Here is a 20752-nt window from a genome sequence, read left to right on the forward strand (position 1 = left end):
CTCAAGGGGCATCCCAAGCATCTGCTTAAAGTATCCTAGTGAACTTCTTCCCTTTTATGGTCTAGAACAGAAGTGGGTCGCGAGCTGCATTTGAGTGGGTCGCGATGAGCTGGAAATCACTGGGCCTGCTTAAATTGTGCTGTGAGAGCCTGCGCAAATTGCAGAGAGCCAGAACAGTCAAATCGCGATGGATACAGGACCCCGCCTATGCAGTTTATGGAGGCTGGTCTGCATTTCCCACGAGGAGGATGCTTGCATCAGTGAGTACGTATGTGGGCTGTTATGTAGGATATGTTCATGGGGTGCAGAGCCAGCTCCTCAGTCCTGGTGGTGGCTAGACTGGCGGCAGGATTCTCTCAGCTATAGCGGACAGACAGCAGCCTTGGTGCCATAGGAGGACCAGGTGGCCTGGTGGGGTCAGGAGTTCATGGCAGCTTCTGTGAACCCAGTAGAGGATCTGAAGGAGAGGAGCCAGGACACCAAGACCAGCATAGAGCTCCACATCATGGAGACTCTGGGTGAGGTGTGCTGGGCCCTGGAGAGGGCAAACAAGGGCTTCACCTTCACTATGGACCGCTGGGAGAGGAAGGAGGGTGAGTGCTATATAGCCTTATATTTATTTAAATATTAAGTATATTCAAAAATTGATATTTCTAATTTTAACATCCCCCTCCCTTTAAAATATGCATTATTATTATTTGCATTTATATAGCGCCAACAAATTCCGTAGCGCTTTACAATATTCAATTACAAGCAAGTGGGTCCCAAAAAAATAACTGTATTCAGTTCAGAAGTGGGTCTCGGCCCAAAAAAGTTTGGGAAGCCCTGGTCTAGAAAATGGACTATATGGTACAGTCCCCTGTTTATCCACCGAGAGCATCGGTGCAGTAGTAAGCCGGGAGGAAATTCTGGGGTTATTGGAAAAAGTGGGGTAACAGATGTTTCTACTTTAAAGGAAATATTTTGCACGATCCAGACAGAATAGGGCACGGTGAGAGAAAAGATAGCATGGTGGGGGTTACTGTATTCACTATGAGATCGTGTGCTAGCCTGAGATTAGTTTGATCCCTTCAGGTCTATAACTGTTGGAGTAAATTTGGGTGAGCTAAATCAGACTGCTTGATAATATCAAGGGAGGTGAGGAACTCCTCGACCTCCCAGTTTAAAGAGCCTAATTCTCGTGAGCCACCTGAGCTCCACAAATATTTAGGATTATAATTTGGAACTTTCTGAATATGTGAGGGGAATTGGTGTAGGTAACGTGTGAAAATAGTGCAAGATTTTGGCAGCTAAGTCATTTGCACCGCAGCTATTGTATCCAGCTATGAGAGAGTGTGGACCAGAATTTCAGGTCCTCCTGCAATTGATGACGTTTTGCAAAGCGCAGCTTCAGAGCTCTGAAATTCTTTTTGGACGGCTTCCCAATCATCTCCTGGGGCTCCATCTCTCCAGTCACCTGAACAATCTCACTCCGAGGAGGAGGAAGAGATTGGGAGTCAGTGAATCTGAGGTGGTTGAAGAGGAAGTTAGTGCAGAGGATGGTAAAACTTGAAATACTAAAGACCTGTGATGTGTCCCAGAAGGCTGGGGGGTAAGGCGGGGGACTGAACATCTGTTCAGATCGCAGCAGCAATCTGCCTGAAAGTTAGAGCAGGTACCTTCTTCTTACCCCCCAAAAGTGACAATTTGTTAGGGGGGGGAGGGTGTGTGGAGGATGTAAACAAGTGGAATTTCCTTCTTTTTTTTTTTTTTTTGGGGGGGGAGAGATTGATGCCATGCCATTGTTTGCGGAACGCCAAACGTGTGAAGGCCTAGGGAGGAAAAGGAAGATGTCCTTTCTTTTCACTGACCTACCAAAATGTTGGAGAATGGAAACTTGAACCTAGGTTTATGCCTAGTTCTTGTAAGAAATTTTTACCTCAAATGCCCCCAAGGTAAGTCCACATAACTTAAAAGTAACCAATATCTTCAAAGAGGCTGAATTTTTTTAAAGATGGGTTGTGTTTTTAATCCCCCCTGCTGTCTAAGAATGAGTACAAAGCTATGAAACACTGTTGATCGCTCAATTCTCCCTACTGCTTCTGAGCAGAGAGCTGGTGACTATCTGTCACCGCTGTCTGCTCTGTCCCTGTGCTCACTGTGAGGGGTTGAGAATGGCTGGCTTGGACATTCGGCAGATGGCTCAAAGGCTAAGCCAGTTGCCTGTCAGACTCCTGGGTGGATCCCGGCCATATGTTAGCGTTTTTTTTTTGGTCACCTGTTGGATTTTTATAGTATGCCCTTGCACTGAATTTTGTGGAATAGCTGCTTCTAGGTAAAGTAATAACTGTGCTACTTGTACATGGCGACCAATTGCTGTATTCCTTGCTGAAGAAACAACAACAAAAATTTTGGGAGAGTTCATTTCCATGCGATTTTTTTTTTTTTTTTTTTTTTTTCTCTATTGTGCTTGCCTATCTGAGAGCATTGTTATAATTTCATAATCTTGTGGCTTACATCTAAAGCGTGTTTTCTGCTTATAGTTGACTTCAAACATGTACCCTGGGGTATCCTAAGGTGAATCTATACTGGGCATGATGGTGTATGTACCTCCAGGTGCCTGAAAACTTCCTGTTGAGGGTTTTTGATTTAGCACCCATACTACATATTTCAATATGCAGTAAATGGATCAGTTCTCGTAGTTGCAGCCCCCACTGCTTAGGATTTATTGGGGCTTTGTGACTGGCAACTGGGTGTGCTGTCAGAGCGGTGGAGGTGTCCCTTTAGTAGTGTTTTTGTGGGGTCCCTCTGATGACTCGTGTATAGTCCTTCTGAGGCCGTGGGGCCCTTTGGCGTCCCAACCATCCATCGACGCTCACGGCAATCCTGGAGTCCTTTGTGTCCTGGGTGGAGTGGTCTTTTGGGTGATGGACTGGGAAAAAAAGGGCCACCCCCCCCTTCCCCTGGCCGCCTCTATCCCATCAGATCCTGAATCTGATTCGGGCCGCCGCGGAAGTGGGTCACCCTGCATGGCTCTGCAACCATGCACCCTGAATCCTCAGGAGGACTCCTCCACTTCTGCAACTGTGCACAAAAAGGCGATGGGGGAAGCCACGAAGGCACAGGTCCCCTTTGGCACTCACAAGCCATCCAGAGCGTGAAAGGTGTAACCTTTTTTCCCTCCTATTGTGACAGAATTGTCACTAAAGAGTGAGGAAGACTAAAGTGTCCCCTTGGGGTCCCTAAAGCGCTTTGTTAGGCGATACCCCCCCCCTATATAAAGTCCCTTCTTAAGAAGTGGACTGTTCCACAGGTGTTGGACCCTCCAGTTTCCAGATTGACAGTTTCCAGATTGAACAAGGCAACCGTGATTCCAGTTGAAGTATCCCCGACCTTCATGGACCAGCTCTGTTTCAACAGTGGTCCTTCGGCGGCATTTCTTTTGGCTCAAATGCTGGTCTGCAGAACCATCAAAAGGCCAGGTGTTGGCTTTGGAGGTCTTTCAATGACCCTTGGCACACAATCACCTGGTGCGTACCTGTCTTTAGGGTGCTCGCCATTTTGGTTCCTTCAGTGCGGTCTATGTTGCCACCTTGATCTCAATTTTTGGTGCTTTCGGTCCTCCCAAAGCCTAACTTTGATATTCTTCGGGAGATTCCCTTGTTTAAGCAGTCTCAGAAGGTGGGAATGAAGACCTTGTGTTTGACTGGGGGCGTTATCCTGTCAACTAACTTGGTGGTTCTTTGACCCTGTCTGTCATTCCTTCCAAAGGTTGTCTCCGATTTCCATTTGAATGAAGACATTGTGTTGCCTTCCCTGTGTCGCAGGCCAAAACATCTTAAGGAAAATGCCTTGCAAGCCTTGGCTGTGGTTCGTGCAATTAGGGGGTGTACCTTCTGGCAGTTGTGGAGTATTTTAGGAAGTCCAACTCGCTATTTGTGCATACGGATGGGTCTCGGATGTGGTTGTTCGCTTCCTCTGCGACCATTCCCAGATGGAACAGACAGATGGTGATTCAGACCTATTCCATCAGGGTTCAGGTTTCTCCTTTCCCTATTAAGGAGCACTCTACTTGGGCGCTCAGTGCCTCCTGGGCCTTCCATCATACGTCAGTGACGCAGGTTTGCAGGCCTTGTCGTCGGTGCACACTTTATGAAACTTTGTGAAAGTGGATGTGTTGTCGGCGGGTGCCTCCTTTTTGGCCGCAGGATTTTGCAGACTGCGTCCTCTTTGAGCATGTATGTTAATATAATTTTTTTTTTTTTTTCTTTTTTTTTTTCTTTTTTTTTTTTTTTTTTTTTTCTCAAGTCTCCAGTTTTGATTGAACCCCTGTTGCCTGTTTTTAGCCTTGGAAATTTTTTTGCAGTTCCCGCCCCTATTGTGTTTAACACTGCCTTGGGACATCCCAATCATGGTTATGAAGATCAGGAGGTGTCTGTCAATGAACGAAAGCGAATGGGATTTTTAACTTGCTATACAATTCATTTCTCTGATCATTGACTAACCCAGCACCCACCCATCTGGAGTTGTATTTTCTGACATTGCTTGCAACTAAACTGAGTACCTATAGCCGAGAGAGGGAGTATACCCCATTGGACTGCCCAAAGGCGTAGCCAGACTTTCCTGCCTTGTGTCCTCCTGTAGGGGGCAGTAGAACCCAATGGTTAAGAATATCAAGTCCAAAATCCCATTTTCGTTTGGCTAGTTTTTTGTAGTTTCTTCCAGGAAGAAGGTGAAAGTGCCTAGTATTGAAGTGGCTAAAGATCTTCACCCTTTAAACAAAAATGTTATGAAGTCAGCAGCTACAACTACTGTAAAAAAAAAAAAAAAAAAAACACCTCTTCCAGGATCCTGTGATGTCCTCCACCTGACCATTTGCCGGTGCTCAGGTCCAGGCATCTGCATCTTAACCGAGCTGCTGATTGTGGCTCCTTTTGAATGATCCCGCAGTCTTCTGAGACCGGTGACGTGTATCAAGAGGGCATGGGGGGCAACACGGCGGCAATTTGACCGGATTTGGGAGTGCATACCTGTCAAGATTGGGTATCTGCTTGTTTGAAATCTTTGCAGACTTTTTTTTTTTTTAAATAAAGGAAAAATCCCTTGTACAGAAGTATTCAGTCTTTGCTATGACACTCCTTGATGCTCCTACAACTTGGAGTCCACCTGTGGTAAATTCAGTTATTTGGACATGATTTAGAAAGGCGCATGCCGGTCTATTTCAAGTCCCACAGTTAACCGTCTGAGCACAAACCAAGCCATGAACTCCAAGGAATTGTCTGTAGACCTTGGACCTCAGAAAGGCATGTATCATGGCACAGATCTGGGGAAGGGTACAAAACAATTTTCTGCAGCATTGAAGGTCCCAATGAGCACAGTGGCCTCCACCATCCATAAATGGAAGAAGTTTGGAACCACCAGGACTTTTCCTAGAGCGGGCTGTCAGGCCAAACTGCGCAATTGGGGAGCAGGGCCTTAGGGAGGTGACCAAGGACCTGATGGCAATTCTGACAGAGCTCCAGCGTTTCTCTGTGGAGAGAGGAGAACCTTCCAGAAAAACCATCTCTGCAGTACTCCACCAATCAGGCCTGTATGGTAGTGTGGCCAGACGGAAGCCGCCACTCCAGTAAAAGGCACATGACAGCCCGCCTGGAGTTTGCCCAAAGGCCCCTGAAGGACTCAAGACTACGAGAAACCAAATTCTCTGGTCTGGTGCAACAGATTTGAACTTTTTGGCCTGACTGGATCATTTTCCAACAGGACAACGACCCTAAGCACACAGCCAAGATAACAAAGGTGAGGCTACAGGACAACTCTGAATTTCCTTCAGTGTCCCAGCCAGAGCCCAGACTGGAACCCGTTTTGAACATCTCTGGAGAGATACTAAAATGGCTGTGCACCGATGCTCCCCTCCAACCCAATGGAACTATAGAGGTCCTGCTAAGAAGAATGTGGGAACTGCCCAAAAATAGATTTGCCAAGCTTTGTAGCATCATACTCACTCAAAGACTTAAGGCTGTAACTGCCAAAGGTGCTTCAACAAAGTATTGACCAAAGGATGTGAATACTTACGTGCATGGGACTTCTTTATTTTTAGTTTTGGAAATATCGCAAACCAACCTTTTTCATGTTATGGGGTATTTGTTTCAAATTATGAGGAAAATAATGAAATTGAATCCATTTAGGAATGAGGCTGTAACAAAATGTGGAAAAAGTGAAGTGCTGTGAATACTTTCGGATGCGCTTTATAAGCCGCTCACATGTTACTATATAATGACTGCACAGATAAGGGGGAACTGAAACAGGAGCATGCTCAGATGTGTCAGTGGATGGTCTACAGAATTTCTGGCTGCAGCGGGGACATAGACAAGAAGGGAGAGACAGTGCACAGCAGGATCAAGCAGGTTTATTGCTGCATACAGAACACGAATCTCCATATTGACCGAATATGAACTGCATGTATGAACTGCATGTACTTTAACAATGTGGGTTTGACTCTTGGGTCTCTACCACGAAGATGGTAATCAGTACATGTCAAGTATGCACAGCAAGTTTAGCCCCTAATGCGCATAAAGTAAAACCTACAGCAAGCATTTTGGAATTCATCCCATGAAAATAAAAATTTTAAATACGCACATTGAAAGTAAGAAGGCTACTAGTTGCCTTGCTCGGTCTTCAATATTTTACTGTCTGGTAGCTTGTTCCAGGTTATATACAATAGTCTCAACTTTTGATGTTCTGATTTTTGTACTGGGTCAGAGAATCTCCTTCCAAATTTTTCATTTTATTTAGTGTTAAAAACACCATTACTAGTAAATTTTTTGCTGTGTGCCCTTATTTGCTGCTCTGTCCTCAAGACAGAAAATGAGACCTCTTCCCAAAATGAGGGGAATACCACAATTTGCTGTTAGAACAGTTGTCCCCATCGAATTATTTTTTTCCTTCACTTCTTCTTGCTCGGTTTTGTCTCCAGACAATTTTTACAGGACAGAGAGGGGTCCTTACAAGTGGACGATGAGCATCAATGAGCAGTTGAGCCTAAATTTTCCAAACTTTAATCTCCTCACTGAAAACTAAAAATTGCTCCAGCCTTTAGGGTTGTCATACAATTGCTCTCTTCTATTTAATTTTTCCATTTTAATTTTTCTCTTGCCTGCCATAAGTCATCTGCACATGGACTAGGACTTTTCCCAGCTATTTTGTGCTGTACAAATGGCAGAGGAGCTCTTATTTAATCAGATCACAAGATTGACTTCTGCTTTTTTAATGACTAGCTTCAATTGAAACTTTTTTTTTTTCTTGCGCAGAAGGTAAATTACCCAACATACTACTTGGTAATGTATGCAGATGTTGTGTATGTACATGCTGTAATAGTTGTTACATGTTTTATATATTGCTAAACATCCCTCATCACTCTCATGGAGACATGGCACAACTGGAGTTTGTGGTGTCTGTGTAGACAATCACCCTGGTTAATCCAGTCTGATCGCCTCCAATTTTTTTCTGTAAAGTTTCGCAAGTATCACCTCGCATTTTTTTTATATATAGCAGAAATGTGTAATTTCCCAGCAAGTACACAGTTAACAATTCTTGAGAAAATCATGTTGGGGCGTACTTGCACTAGGCAATCGTGGTTGAAATTCCCTAAAGTGAATGGCCCCAGGTAATAGAGATGTAACAAATCCTCCTACAAAGTTGTACTTTAACTACTGCCTTTCCCCTACATCCATTCAAAATGCAGAATTTACACAGGATCTTTCTGCTGTGAAAAGCAGGGGGCGGAGAGCTGCAAATGAATCAGTGAGGAACTCTGAGAGCCGATTGGAGGAAAGGCACACAGTTGAGACAGTACCTCACAGGTTGTGCCTTCTCCGTCAGTTTCTCTGCTGTCAGGAAATCTCGTCAGAAGTGACTCTCGCTTATAGCTGAGGGACAGGGCAACGTACAGAAATGACACTTTGTGCTTTTGGATTAAGACAAACACACACACGCTATATTGTAGAGGGATACGTTTAGTTCATATTCATGTCTGAGGTTTACAACCACTTTTAAGTGCTTTTGACCTGAGAAGTCCAGCTCTGGTATGCTTAAAAAGGAAGGCTTTGGGTGCACATGGAGCACTAATGGCTCAAGAGAACCTACAGCTACAAAGTTTCCAGAATAAGCAATGATTCCAAATACTTTCAACGGCTCAGCTCACCCCCCACCCCAAGAAACTGCTGTTTACACACCATATCAGGGTTTCTTAACCAGGGTTTCCCGTGGAATTCTAGGGGTTCTTGAGCAATGACAAATTTCTGCCTCTTATAAATTCCTACTAACATTTATACTTTAGCTATCTGTAATGGAGAATTCTTCCCACAGACCTTCACACATGTATCCTGAGATGTAGCAATTAGTAACTGTAAGAAGGGGTGTTTTTTTTTTTTTTTTTTTAACTTGGAAAGTTTTTCAGAGGTTCCCCTGTGTTGAAAAGGTTGAATGGCAAATATATCTATCCGAAAACCAGTTAGTATCTGGTGTGACCACCATTTTCCTCACACAGTGCAACCCATCTCCTTCACATAGTTGATCAGGTTGTTGGTTGTGGAATGTTGGTCCACTCCTCCAGTGGCTGCAAAGTTGCTGGATGTTGGCAGGACCTGGAACACCCTGTGGTATGTGCTGACCCAGAGCTTCCCAAACATGCTCAATGGGTGACATATCCAATGAGTATGCTGGCCATCCAAGAACTGGGATGTTTTCAGCTTACAGGAATTGTGTACAGATCCTTGCAACATGGGGCCGTGCATTATCATGCTGCAACATGAGGTGTTGGTCGTTGATGAGTGGCGCAACAATAGGCCTCAGGCTCTCGTCATGGTATATCTCTGGATTTAAAATGCCATCAATAAAATGCACCTGTGTTCATTGTCCATAACCTACACATGCCCATACCATAACCCCACCACCACCATGGGCCACTCCATCCACAACGTTGACATCCGCAAACCGCTCACCCACACTACTTCATACATGCTGTTTGCTATCTTCCCTGTGCAACAATTATGCTGTCTAATCAACATCTTGCTATGCCACACCTGTGAGGTGGATGGATTATCTCGGCTAAGTGCTCAGTAACACAGATTTAGACAGATTTGTGAACAATATTCAAGAGAAATGGGCCTTTTTGTGTACATAGAAAAAGTCTTAGATCTTTGAGATCAGCTCATGTAGAAATGGGGACAAAAACAAATGCTGCATGGGTTTTTTTTTTTTTTTATAATTTTTTTGTTTATGCATGTTAAAGGTAGGAATGCTTCTGGGAGGCAGAGCTGCTTCTTTGTGAAACTTGAGGATTAATTGCTCCACAGTGCCTGCAGCTACAGAAGTAAACTAGGGCTTGTTTTACATGCAATTTTTATGTGCTTGTTAAAATTATGTAAATACTTTAACTTTAAAACCCTGATCAGATTTCACTTGAAATTTAGTAGTAAAATTCACTCATGATAGAAATGCAGTGCAATTTTTTTATGGCAATTTGACCTGTTTAGGCAGTGCTAGTTTGTTGCTGTTCTCTGACAGGTATGTTGAGTAGACTGGTTGAAAAATTCAACAGATTTGTTGGACTCTTCTGTGGATGTGAGTATTGAGAAGGCAGTTGACATTTCCAACCGCCTTACCCAAATGGAATGTTCAGGAATGGCCTTGTTTGAGTTCATGCTTTCTCATACTATTCTAGCAACGTTCAAATCTGGCAATAAGGTTTCATTGATGGTCAATCTTGTGAAGATTTGATGACAAAATAGCCAAATAACGTGGTAATAAACCCCAAAAATGTATATTGTTGCAGCCTACCAATCAGATGTGGTGGCCTCCCATTTTAGTGTTTCTGTCCTTTTTCCCCTCTATTTTCACCTGGTGATCTGGCCACTAATGCACCTCTTGTATAGTGCTTCCACTTTGGATAAAGGAGCAAAAGGGGGAACCTTTTGGACAGCCACTTGGTCAATCTGACTAATGCCTTGTACACACGCAACGATGATCGGTCGACTTTTGTTGTTGTGTTGGTTGAAATGTGCTCTAGACTGCACACGAATTTTCTCGGCCAACAAAAATCTACTTCAGAAGTGATGTCATGTGCTGGTTTACTTTCCGTGTGTTTTTTCTTCTCTGAGCATGCCCAGTCTTGCTCATCAGATTTTTGTCTGCCGAAATCTGTACTGACTGATGGCAAATCGGCCGTTGTGGTGACGGCCAACATTTTATAGCATGCACACCAGATTTTATTCGGCCGAAAAGTCTGAGTCGGTTGTCGAAAGCATCATACTAACAAGCCGAAAATCGGCCGATCGGACGTTGGCCGAAAATTCACGGCCTACTATCGACGCGTGTGTATGGGGCATTACTCCCTGGATTACCAGATGAACATGGAAGAAAGGTGGGTTTCTGGGGTTTATTTATTTTTTTCCTTTCTGTTTTTAAAGAAGAGAAATTTATGCAACCAAAAGAAATTATGGTAAACTAATGTTGTGGTGTTTTGTTTTTGTTTTTTTTGGGGGGGGGGGGGGTTTAATACTAGGGAAGGGAATGTGTGCCTGCACGCTTTACTATATCAGAGGGAAATTCAGTAGAAATTCTGTCTGTTTTTTTACATTTAACCTCAAACCTTTTTTACAGGCCTAACGCAAGTGTGGAAATCTGTCAGAACATGAAGTATGGAGAATTTTTTTTTTTTTTTTTTCCAATTTAAAAAAAAAAAAAATCACTTGTGCTGTGTTTTTCCCAGAAAATGTACTCAAAGGTGAAATTGCCCTTGCTCTAGCAGTGTCTGCTTCTGTAAACGTTCTTCGAAAACTGTTCTGTGCCAGAAGACTGTCAGCCAGTGTTTGATGGCTGGCGTTCTAGAGCTTTCACCAAGGTTCATGTAAATTAAGCACTTCGTTTACTGCAATTAACCCAGACATAGTTGATCATCTGGTGTCTCAGGAATATGAGGACACTGTGTAGACATTCCACTACGTTACACTTCAGAACATGGAATAATGCCTGGTAAATACTAAAGGGGACATCATTTTAAAGTGATAACCTTGCCTTCATCTGTAAACCTTATTAAAAGCCTTAACCATATATGTGGTAACCATACATATAATACTCATGATGCACCCATGTAGAGATTGTGACGAACACAGATGCCAGACCCCTGCCCTTCTCACCAACTCATGACAAAAGACTGGCCAGTCTCACACCACTCTGTCCCTTACGTAAAAACCCCCCTCTTGGCTGCACCCTACACAAAGATTTTCCAGCTTGTGGACTCAAATCTATTTTCCAGCAGCTTGAGAGCAAATGTCACTGGGTTATGTTCATAAAGCACTTAACCCTTTAAACTGCCGCCACCACCCTTACCGAGCAGGAGGAAACCCCCAAACTTGGCAATAACTATGATTTTGATTTTTAGAATAAATGTCTCACTGTCACCACAAACTGGTATATTCAGATCTATACTACAGTATCACTCTTCAAGAGATAGGGACTTGGTACATGTTGCATCTGTCCCCTGCTGGCTCGAAACACGCTAGCTGAGCGATTGCTTGGTCCTTGAAGCTCTCTGCTCTGACCCCCCCCCTTCAAAAAAAACAAAACGCGTATTTACAGGAGCGCTGGGCTGTGGAGGCGGCAGAAGTGGCCGGCTCAGGCTTTCAGCGGCTCACAATCTTGCCTGAGCCTGGACAACCTCTGATGTCGGCAAACCGTAAAGTCGGTGTTGCACCGATTTGGCCGGGGTCATTGCTGGCAATAGGCTCTGATTTTGCCATGCCCGGTCAAATTTGCATGTCAAACCAGCTCAATGTGAACATGGTCTTAAAGACAGTAACTTTTTTGAAAAAAAAAATCAAGTTTTAATATTTAAAAAGGTGAGTGGTGCTAATAATAATTTACAGAAAAAGGCTGTCATAAAAAAAATTGGACAAAGGCAATAGATAAAAGGAGTTGGAAACGAAGAATACTTAACAATGTCCTGGTTTGCAGAGTCAAATAAACAAATGGTACAGTGGCTCTTAAGTCTGGTTGAGTGTATTCTTATAGTTTCCTGGTAAAATGAGTGCCGTCAACTTCAGGCGCAGTCTGTTTTCTGATATCATGGGGGTGTTGTCGAAGACCATCTGACCAATTAAGCGGCCATGGGAGTGTCACTGTTTAAGACCATGTCCCTGAAAGATTTTTATATATATATATTTTTTTTTTTTCAGAAGTATTCATATCTCTGAATACCTATGGTTTTGTAGACTAACTTGGTTTTGTAGACTAACTTGCATATCATTGTCCAGCTTGAAATGGCTACAAATAGGTTAGGTTTCAAATGCCCTGTTTTGCCTAGTGGAGGAATTGGGTTGGTTCTGCTCCTGATACTCCTAGGTTAATGTTTGGGCTCAAAATGCTACATATTGTACTGAGGGAGGTAAATGAGTCCTTGTTCTGGCTAGGCTATTTCATGAGTTGTGAGATGTGCTGAAGTTGGTCTTAACATTTTAGCAGAAATGTGTATTGGCCATTCCCTTCAGCTGAAATATTTATTACCAGACATCTGTTCTCTGGAGTGCTCACGACTCCTTCCTTCGCCCCACCACCATGTGTCACGTGGGGGGGGGGGGGGGGGGAGAGAGATTTCCCTTCTCTTCCTGTCCTATAGCCAAACAGGAAGTGACAGGAAATCCCTGCAAATAAAGGTATTCCTTTTGGGGACCCCCAGGTCACCAGAACTAGTGTACCCAATTAGATTTTCCCTCTGCCCCCTGCTTTCCTGGGGACAACCTAACCCAAGATTTGGGCGATTTATTTTATTTCATTTTTTCACCTCCAATGATCATGGTAACAGAACAAATGGAGGGGGTGAATTTGCCTAACTGGCACACCGCAATAAAAACTGACTGGTGTCTCCCTTCTATCCAAAACTAAAAAAAGTTTGGCTTTTTTTTTTTCAGTTTTTACTTGGGGAACCTTGAGCTTACCCATACCCTTTTTGCACACACTACTGATGTTTATGCATCAGCATTTGATGTAATTTCATGCACTTGATTTGTGAATACAATGCATTCCTAGGCAATATTATCTCTTGTGCGTGTATTTGTGCTGATTTATGCATACCGGTACTAGATACTGGCTTGGAACACAAGTTTCTCTTTCTAATCCCTCTCCACTTTATTCATAGGTGGGTGTACTTTTTTATTTTTATTATACCGGTTACTTTTTGTATGATTGTTCCACAAGGTAGCTTGTCCTCGGGTGACTTGCTTATCAGAAACCATCCTAAGCTTGTAGGGAAGTCTCAGATTAGAAAGCTTTACCCAATTTAGCAACTCATCTAAGTACCTAGGATAATAATCCTGTGATGGATATAAGAATGCTATTAAAAGGCACCGTTGTCACAAGAAAACGACTGTCTTATAACTACGTTGCTTCCTTGTCTAGAGTATAATGCACATGTATGAATGGAAGTGTTACTGTGATCTGTTGGGAGGTGACAATTGGTAATGACTATTTAGCCTACATTTTAGTCTAATGTAGTTCCAGACATTATGATAAAAAAAAAAAAAAAAAAATAGAAGTTTTTAAAGCTGAATTTCTCTTTCATTCATTGACGGCCACAGCTCTTGATCTTCTTAACCGTTGGGTATACTTCCCCCTGCAGGAGTAAAAAAACTAGGCAGAAAGTGTGGGGGGGGGGGGCAGTGGTGGTATACTCCCTCTCTGCTATAGGCACTCATTTGGGGTTTTTTTTATATCCTGGTTTTTCCCTGAGCTCTACAATCGACTCCCCAGACTAGGTGATGGGCTGAATAAACTAGATCCAGTGGTCACCCTATCTGGCCAGCGACCACACGCAGAACTCCGCGCTAGGTCGTTTGCGACATAGTCCCACCGAACGGGGGCTGACCTGTGTGTAAAACGCCTAGCGAGGTCGCATTCGACCAGGTCACGGCCCAAGTCGCAGCGTTCCTCCTGGCCGACGAGGGGCTATGTCTGGAGTGGTGCCCACCTTGTTACTGATATGGTGAGTAGCTGTCCAATCCCCCCCCCCCCCCCGGTCTCCCTGGAGTGCTTCTGGGGTGGACGTGGGCCCCTCCATGGAACGGCCAGACTCCCGGGTTCCCAAACATTCATCAGTCCCCCCATTCTACCCCCCCCTCCACTTATGTTGGCGCTGTGTGGGTGGTCTGGTCCATCTCCTGGGGAGGGAGCAGGGCTATATGCTGGCAATGGGGCGTGCACGATCAGCTGTGCGGGGAGGGGGCCCTGCCTGGGCCTATCCTTTAGACTCTAGGGAACCCTCGGAGTGCCACCATTTTGCTGTGGTCTACCATAGACGATGATGGAGGCCATGTCTGTTGAGCCTTCAGGATGGTGATTTGGGCAGTGGGAGCCCCTTTCCGCCCCCTGGAGCCTTTTGTTTCCTGATCGCTGCTTGTGCAGTGCAGATTCTCCTGGTGGCCTGGTTTCTGCAGGATGGAGTCTGTTGGGGGTCTTCTCCCTCTCTGCTGAGGATCGGTTGGTGCTCTGACTGGCAACAGGGTGGTGATGCAAGAGCGGTGGGGGTTTTCCCTTAGCAGCATTACTATTTATTTTTTTTTCTTTTGTGGGTGCCACTAGTGACTCTTGCAGTCTTTGGAGCACATCTCCAATGATTGTATCTGTGTTTGAGACTCAAGTTGAAGGACACGGCTGCAAAGGAGGTGCAGGTTCCCTTTGGCACTTACAAGCCATCCAGAGCGGCAAAGGTGTTCCCTTTCCGCTCCTATTTTGACAGAATTGTCACTAAAGAGTAGGGACGACCACAGCGTCCCCTTGGTGTCCCTAAGCGAATTGCTAGGCGATACACCTCTAAGGAGTCCCTTCTTAAGTGGACTGAGAGATGAGATAATCAGCGCAAGTTTGATGCTCCCAAATTGTCTGAATGTAAAAAAAGTGCTAATGTGCAAAATGGCTGAATAAATAAAAATGCTGACGTGCAACGTGTATATCAAAAAAAATTGATCATGTTTTATCCGGACTCGACAAACCCTGGGCTCCAGGTCGCATTAGCGACCTGCCGCCTGGGGTTCACTGCAGGAGGTGTCCTGTCCCTTTTGGCCCCCACCACCCACTCCCCGAGTGCTCGGACTACCGCGCCATCCGATTGAGGCCACGGCTTTTCGGCCTTCTTCAGTGAGAGAATGGGGAACTGGCACCCTCTTGTGGTGGCCGGCAGTTTGACAAGCAGTCACTAATGAGTGACACTGGTTTCTGGACCCGTGGACTCCCCTGGCACAAGACAAGTGGGTCCACAAGGTCATTTGGTTCAGCTACAAGCCCGAGTTTTGTTCTTCCCTCTCCTGTAAGGTTCTTTCAACTTGCGACTGTCCCTGGTCTGCTTACAGGCTCGTTTTAGGGAGGTGCAAGACTTTTTTTTTTTTTTCCTTCAAACTTGCGCCTGTCCCTGGACTGCTTAGTCTGTCTGGGGCGGTACAAGACCTGTTGCTTCAAGGGGTGATTGTCTCAGTTCCAACTTCAAAATGTTTTCATTGGTTTTATTCAAACCTGTTTAGTCCCCAGGCAGTAAGGCAAAGTGCGTCCAATTCTGGACCTCAAGGTGTTGAACAAGTTTAGAATGGAGTCCATTTGCACAGTAATGGCTTCCCTGTATCGGGGGTGTTGCATCTATCGACTTCAAGGATGTTTACCTTCACATTCCAATATGTGACGGTCTCCAGTGCTTCCTCCGCTTTGCCTTGGGAGAGGAGCATTATGAGTTTGAGGCGTTACCCTTTGGTCTCGCCTCTGCTTCTCGGGTCTTCACAGAAGTGTTGGCCCTAGCATTGTTAGGCCAATAAGGGATCGTGGTACTGGGCTATTGGACCACCACCTTCTGTGAGCAGTCTCCTGCTCTGGTGGAAAACCTGGAAATCGCCATATGAGCTTGAGGGAGTTTGGCTGGAATCTGAATTTTCAGAAGTCTGCTCTGGTTCTGTCCAAAAAACCCAAAAACCTGGACTATCTGGGGCTGACTCTGGACTCTGCTTTAGCCAGAGTACTCCTTCCTCTGGACAAACTCCAGAAACTGCAGGCTGCAATTCATCTCCTGCTGGTCATCCCTCTGGACTTGCATGCTGGTGCTGTGCCTGATGGGGGTCTACCTTCGAGGCGGTTCTGTTTGCACAGTTCCATATGAGGGCCTGGCAAGGGAGATTCTGGCCAGATGGGACAAGACTCTGCAGTCTCTGGACAATTGGATCCAGCTGAGCTGGGGAATGAAAGGTCTTGATATGGTGGCTTTGTGCTTCGGCTGGGCAAATCCTTACTCCCCTTGTATTGGGACATTGGTCACCACGGATGCCAGACTGTCTGGCTGGGGAGGCATCCGCAGCAAGCTTTCTGCTCTCGGGATCTGGACACTAGAAGAGTCTAGACTACCGATCAAGGTCTTGGAACTCACAGCATTCAGACTGTGCCTGGAACATTGGATGCATAGTCTTCAGTGATGTCCAGTGCACATTCATTCGCACAATGCCAGGACTGTGGCTTATTCGGACAATGCCAGGACTGTGGCTTATGTCAATCATCAGGGGGCACAAGAAGTGTCCTGGAGGTAGCTGCCATTCTAAGGTGGGCAGAACGGTTCGTTTAGCCCTCTCCGCCTTACACATTCCCGGGGGGCAAAACTGGCAGACAGATTACCTCAGTCGGCAGGCGTTGCACCAAGGGGAGTGGTCCTTTTTTCATCCGGAGGTTTTGAGTTGTCACCAGTGGGGCAACCCACTGAGGTGGATCTGTTGGTGTCCCGGCTCAACAAAGCTGCAGAGGTTGTGGCTCGGTCATAGGATCCTCTGGATGCCGCAGACGCGCTGGTGGCCCCGTCGGGGTCAGTATCATCCTATTTTACACCTTGCCTCCTCACAAGCTTCTGCCAAGACTTCTCCACAGGATCGAGGCAGAAGGGATTCTGGTCATCTTAGTGGCCCCGAACTGGCCTCGCCGGGTTTGGTATGCTGATCTGGTGCGGCTGGTCATCAGCATTCCTTGGAAGCTTACTCTCAGGTAGGATCTGCTGTCCCAAGGACCAATCTTCCATCCTGCTTTACAGTTGCTGGCTTTGACAGCTTGGCTGTTGAATGCCAGGTGTTGATTGATTTTATAAAGGTTTGGCTTGAGTTGATTTCCAAGGCTGTTAAACGCTATGAAATCTACTTCTAAGAAGATCCAACATTGTATGTGGAAGACTTTCATTGCGTGGGGAGTCTCTTCGGGTTCATCCTCGTTCTTTTTCGGTGACTCGGATCTTTACCTTCCTTCAAGGGGGGGTTGAGCAGAAACTGGCTATCAAGGGCCAAGTGTCAGCCTTGGCAGCCTTCTTTCAAGGGCCCTTGGCCACACACTATCTGGTGCGTACTTTATTCTTTAGGGAGTTTGCCACTTGGCTCCTCCAGTGTGGCCTCAATTACCACATTGGGACCTTTAATTTGGTGCTCTGTCCTCCAGAGGCCTACCTTTTTTGAGAATCTTTGGGATATTCCCCTGCTTATGCAGAAGGTTGCCTTATCCAAGAAGGTTGCCTTTTTTGGTGGCTATCGCCTCTGCGCGCAGGGTGTCTGTATTAGTGGCGTTACCCTGTCATTCACCCTACTTGGTGGTTCATAGAGAGAAGGTGGTTATTCGCCCCTGTCGTTCGTTCCTTCCAAAAGTTGTCTCTGATTTTCATTTGAATGAAGACCTTGTGTTGCCTTCCCTGTGTCCCAGGCCAAAACATCCAAAGGAAATTGTTTTGCATGCCTTGGATGTGGTCTTGGCAATAATGGTGTATCTGGCAGCTACGGAGTCTTTAAGGAAATTAGACTCCCTATTTTGTGCTCTATGGGTGGGCCTCGGAAAGGGTTGTTGGCTTCCCCTGTGACCATTTCCAGATGGATCAGACAAACTGTGGTTCAGGCCTATTCCATCAAGGTTCATGTTCCTCCCTTGCCTGTCAAGGAGCACTCTACTCTACTGGGCCTTCCGTAATCGGGCGTTAGTGACTCAGGTTTGCAAGGCGGCCACCTGGTCATCAGTGCACGCTTCACAAAGTTCTATAAAGTGGATTTGTGTTGGCATCTATGGATGCTTCCATTTGGCGCAAGGTTTTGCTGGCTGCTGTTTAACAGGACCTGATCCCCCTTTTTTGAGGGTGTATTTTTTTTTTTTGTTTTTTTTTTTTTTTTGGGCTCCAGTTTTGGTTGAGCTTTGGTTGAGCTCTGGTTTACCTAGTTAGCCTGGGAATTTCTTTTTCGCTGTAACCGCTCATGTTTAATACTGCTTTTGGGACATCCCAATGCTTAAGATCAGGAACATTGTCCGTCAATGAACAAAGGAAAATGGGGGTTTTGACTTACCGTAAAATCCATTGCTCTGATGCTCATTGATGGACACAGCACCCACTCTGTGGGGTTGTAATTCTTCTGAGACTTTAACAAAACGGAGTACCTAATAGAGGGAGTATACCCCCTGAGACTGCCCATAGGCGTAGCCAGACTTTTTTTCTGCCTAGTGTCCTACTTCTGTAGGGGGCAGTATAACCCAATTGTTAAGATCAGGAACTGTCCGTTCATGAACATCAGAGAAATGCATTTTACGATAAGTCAAAAATCCCATTTTTAGGAGGATCCATGAAAATTAATGCAGTTCTGTGGTTAGAACCACTTAAAACACATTTAGTGTATTAAGGCCTCGAGTTTTTTTGCCTTTTTTAAGGGCTCTTTCACACGGGCGTTCTGTATGTCCGTTTTTTCATCCCATCCGTTTGCGGATGAAAAACGGACATAATGTATCTCTATGTAAATACGGATGTCATCGGATGATCATCCTGACATCCGTTTTCTTTCAGTTCAGTTTTTTTGAACGGAGGAGAACCCTATTTTTTCTTCCTTTCAAAAAACGGAACTGAAGCAAAAACGGATGTCAGTGGTGTCATCCGCAGACATCTGTATTTACATAGACATGCATTATGTCAGTTTTTCATCCGCAAACGGATGGGATGAAAAACTAACATACGGACCGGATGACACAAGTGTCATCCGTGTCCGTTACAAAAAAAAAAAAAAAAAGGACCTGATCGGGCAAAAAAAAGGAACGCCCGTGTGAAATAGCCCTAATGCAGTACTATAGGCAAAACTTTTTTCATTCTATTTTGAATCAAGCAAGGGAGAGTTATAACCTGTCAGATTAGCATTATTATAGAATTTTTACCATTTGTCTCATAGCCAAACCGAAAATGAGATGAAATCCCTGAAAATGAAGGGAGTTCCTAAAACTGGTGTCCTCATGGGAAAATTTTCCCGCTTTACTTTTCTGGGGACAACCTGAAATGTTGGATTTTCTTTTACTTTCAGTTATAATGGTAAACAGGACAAATAGAGGGTGAATCTCCTGAACGGGCACAGACGGCAATAAAAACTGACAGGGGCTCTAATCCATCTCAACTCTATCCAAAAGCTAAAGGTTTTGCCTTTGTTATTAATGCATTCAGGTAAAAAAAAAAACCTTCTGTTGCAGGATCCCCCCCCAGCCTCCCCTTTATTCTTAACCTAAGCACAATCCAATCCAGCGACACTCACTAATCTCTCCATCAATGGGCAGATAGCCCCTGGATCCATTGGCTCCTTCTCCTGTTAATCCACTCCAGTGACTGGGCTCAGTCCTGCTATCCATGTCAATGGATGCAGCAGCGGGGCTCTGAAGCAAGGCCGCATGAGTGCTCCCATGGGAATTGGTTTCCTATCAGGCACCAGCAAAATAGGAACCAGGCAGGAGCATCGACGGGGGACCCAAGAGGATTGGGGCGGCTCTTTGCAATTCTGTTGAAAAAAGCATGCAAGTATAGACCTGTTTGTGTAGAAAAATAAAATTGTAAATGCAGGCAGTAGAACTACCTGAAATTGACCAGATATTGGACTGTTTTGCAGTCTCTGTATAGCAAAGCTTGAGTGTGGATGGAAGGAGCATTACAAGGAGCCAGTCCATTTAGGAAACATGCTGATAGAAGATGAGCTCTTCGCGTTGCGCTTCTGTTCGCAGTCTAGTTACAGGCTGGGATGAACATGGCACAAGCTGCCTCAGAGAGGAAGTTTAGCCGAGTGATTTCTGTGGGGGAAATCTGGGTTGAAGGCAAATTTCAGCAAAAGCTGCTCTTCGTATTTTAATTTTTTTTTTTTTTTTTTTCTTTGGGATTATTAAAGTTTTCTGAATAGCTATTAGGTTTTCCTGTTTTTCAACTGAAGCTCTGCTATAACTTGGTTCTAAGGGCCCCATTACATAGGTTAAAAAAAAAACTCTGGGCAGCAGCCCTTTAATACTTGTGCCCCATCTCCTTCCAGCAATATGCATGAGAGCCTTGGACTCTTCCTTATTAGGGAAGACCACAGCAGGAGCCATTGGCTTCACTGCTATCCCTCCACGGCCTGTGAGCCAATGAGGCGAGAGGGCAAAACTAACGTGGCTTTGTCTGCATAGACACGCAGAACAGCAGCTCGGCAACGAGCTTGCTTGGGTGTCCTCATAGCAAGCTGCTTGCTTTTGGCAGGGAGGAGCTCTTGCAAAGGACCTGAGAAGGGGATTGGGGCTGCTCTGTGCAAAACTATTGCACTAAGCAGGTGAGAATGACATGTTTTTTTAAAAAAAAAAGAAAACTTAACACCACTTTATTTTTAGAATGTTTAGCATTTTGGTGAGGGTTGGTCTGTTTTTATATATAATATATATTTAAGACATTTTAATTTTTTTCCTT

General features: G+C 44.9%; 1 protein-coding gene across 3 annotated transcripts in view; it reads left to right on the top strand.

Moving 5' to 3' along the window:
- The window catches only part of PPM1B (protein phosphatase, Mg2+/Mn2+ dependent 1B), a 72670-nt gene that overhangs the window by 16329 nt on the left and 35589 nt on the right, over positions 1–20752 (top strand). The gene's annotated exons all lie outside the window — the stretch shown is intronic.

This window comes from Pelophylax lessonae, assembly GCF_965119305.1.
Source record: "Pelophylax lessonae genome assembly, chromosome: 3".
In the NCBI taxonomy this organism is placed as follows: domain Eukaryota; kingdom Metazoa; phylum Chordata; class Amphibia; order Anura; family Ranidae; genus Pelophylax; species Pelophylax lessonae.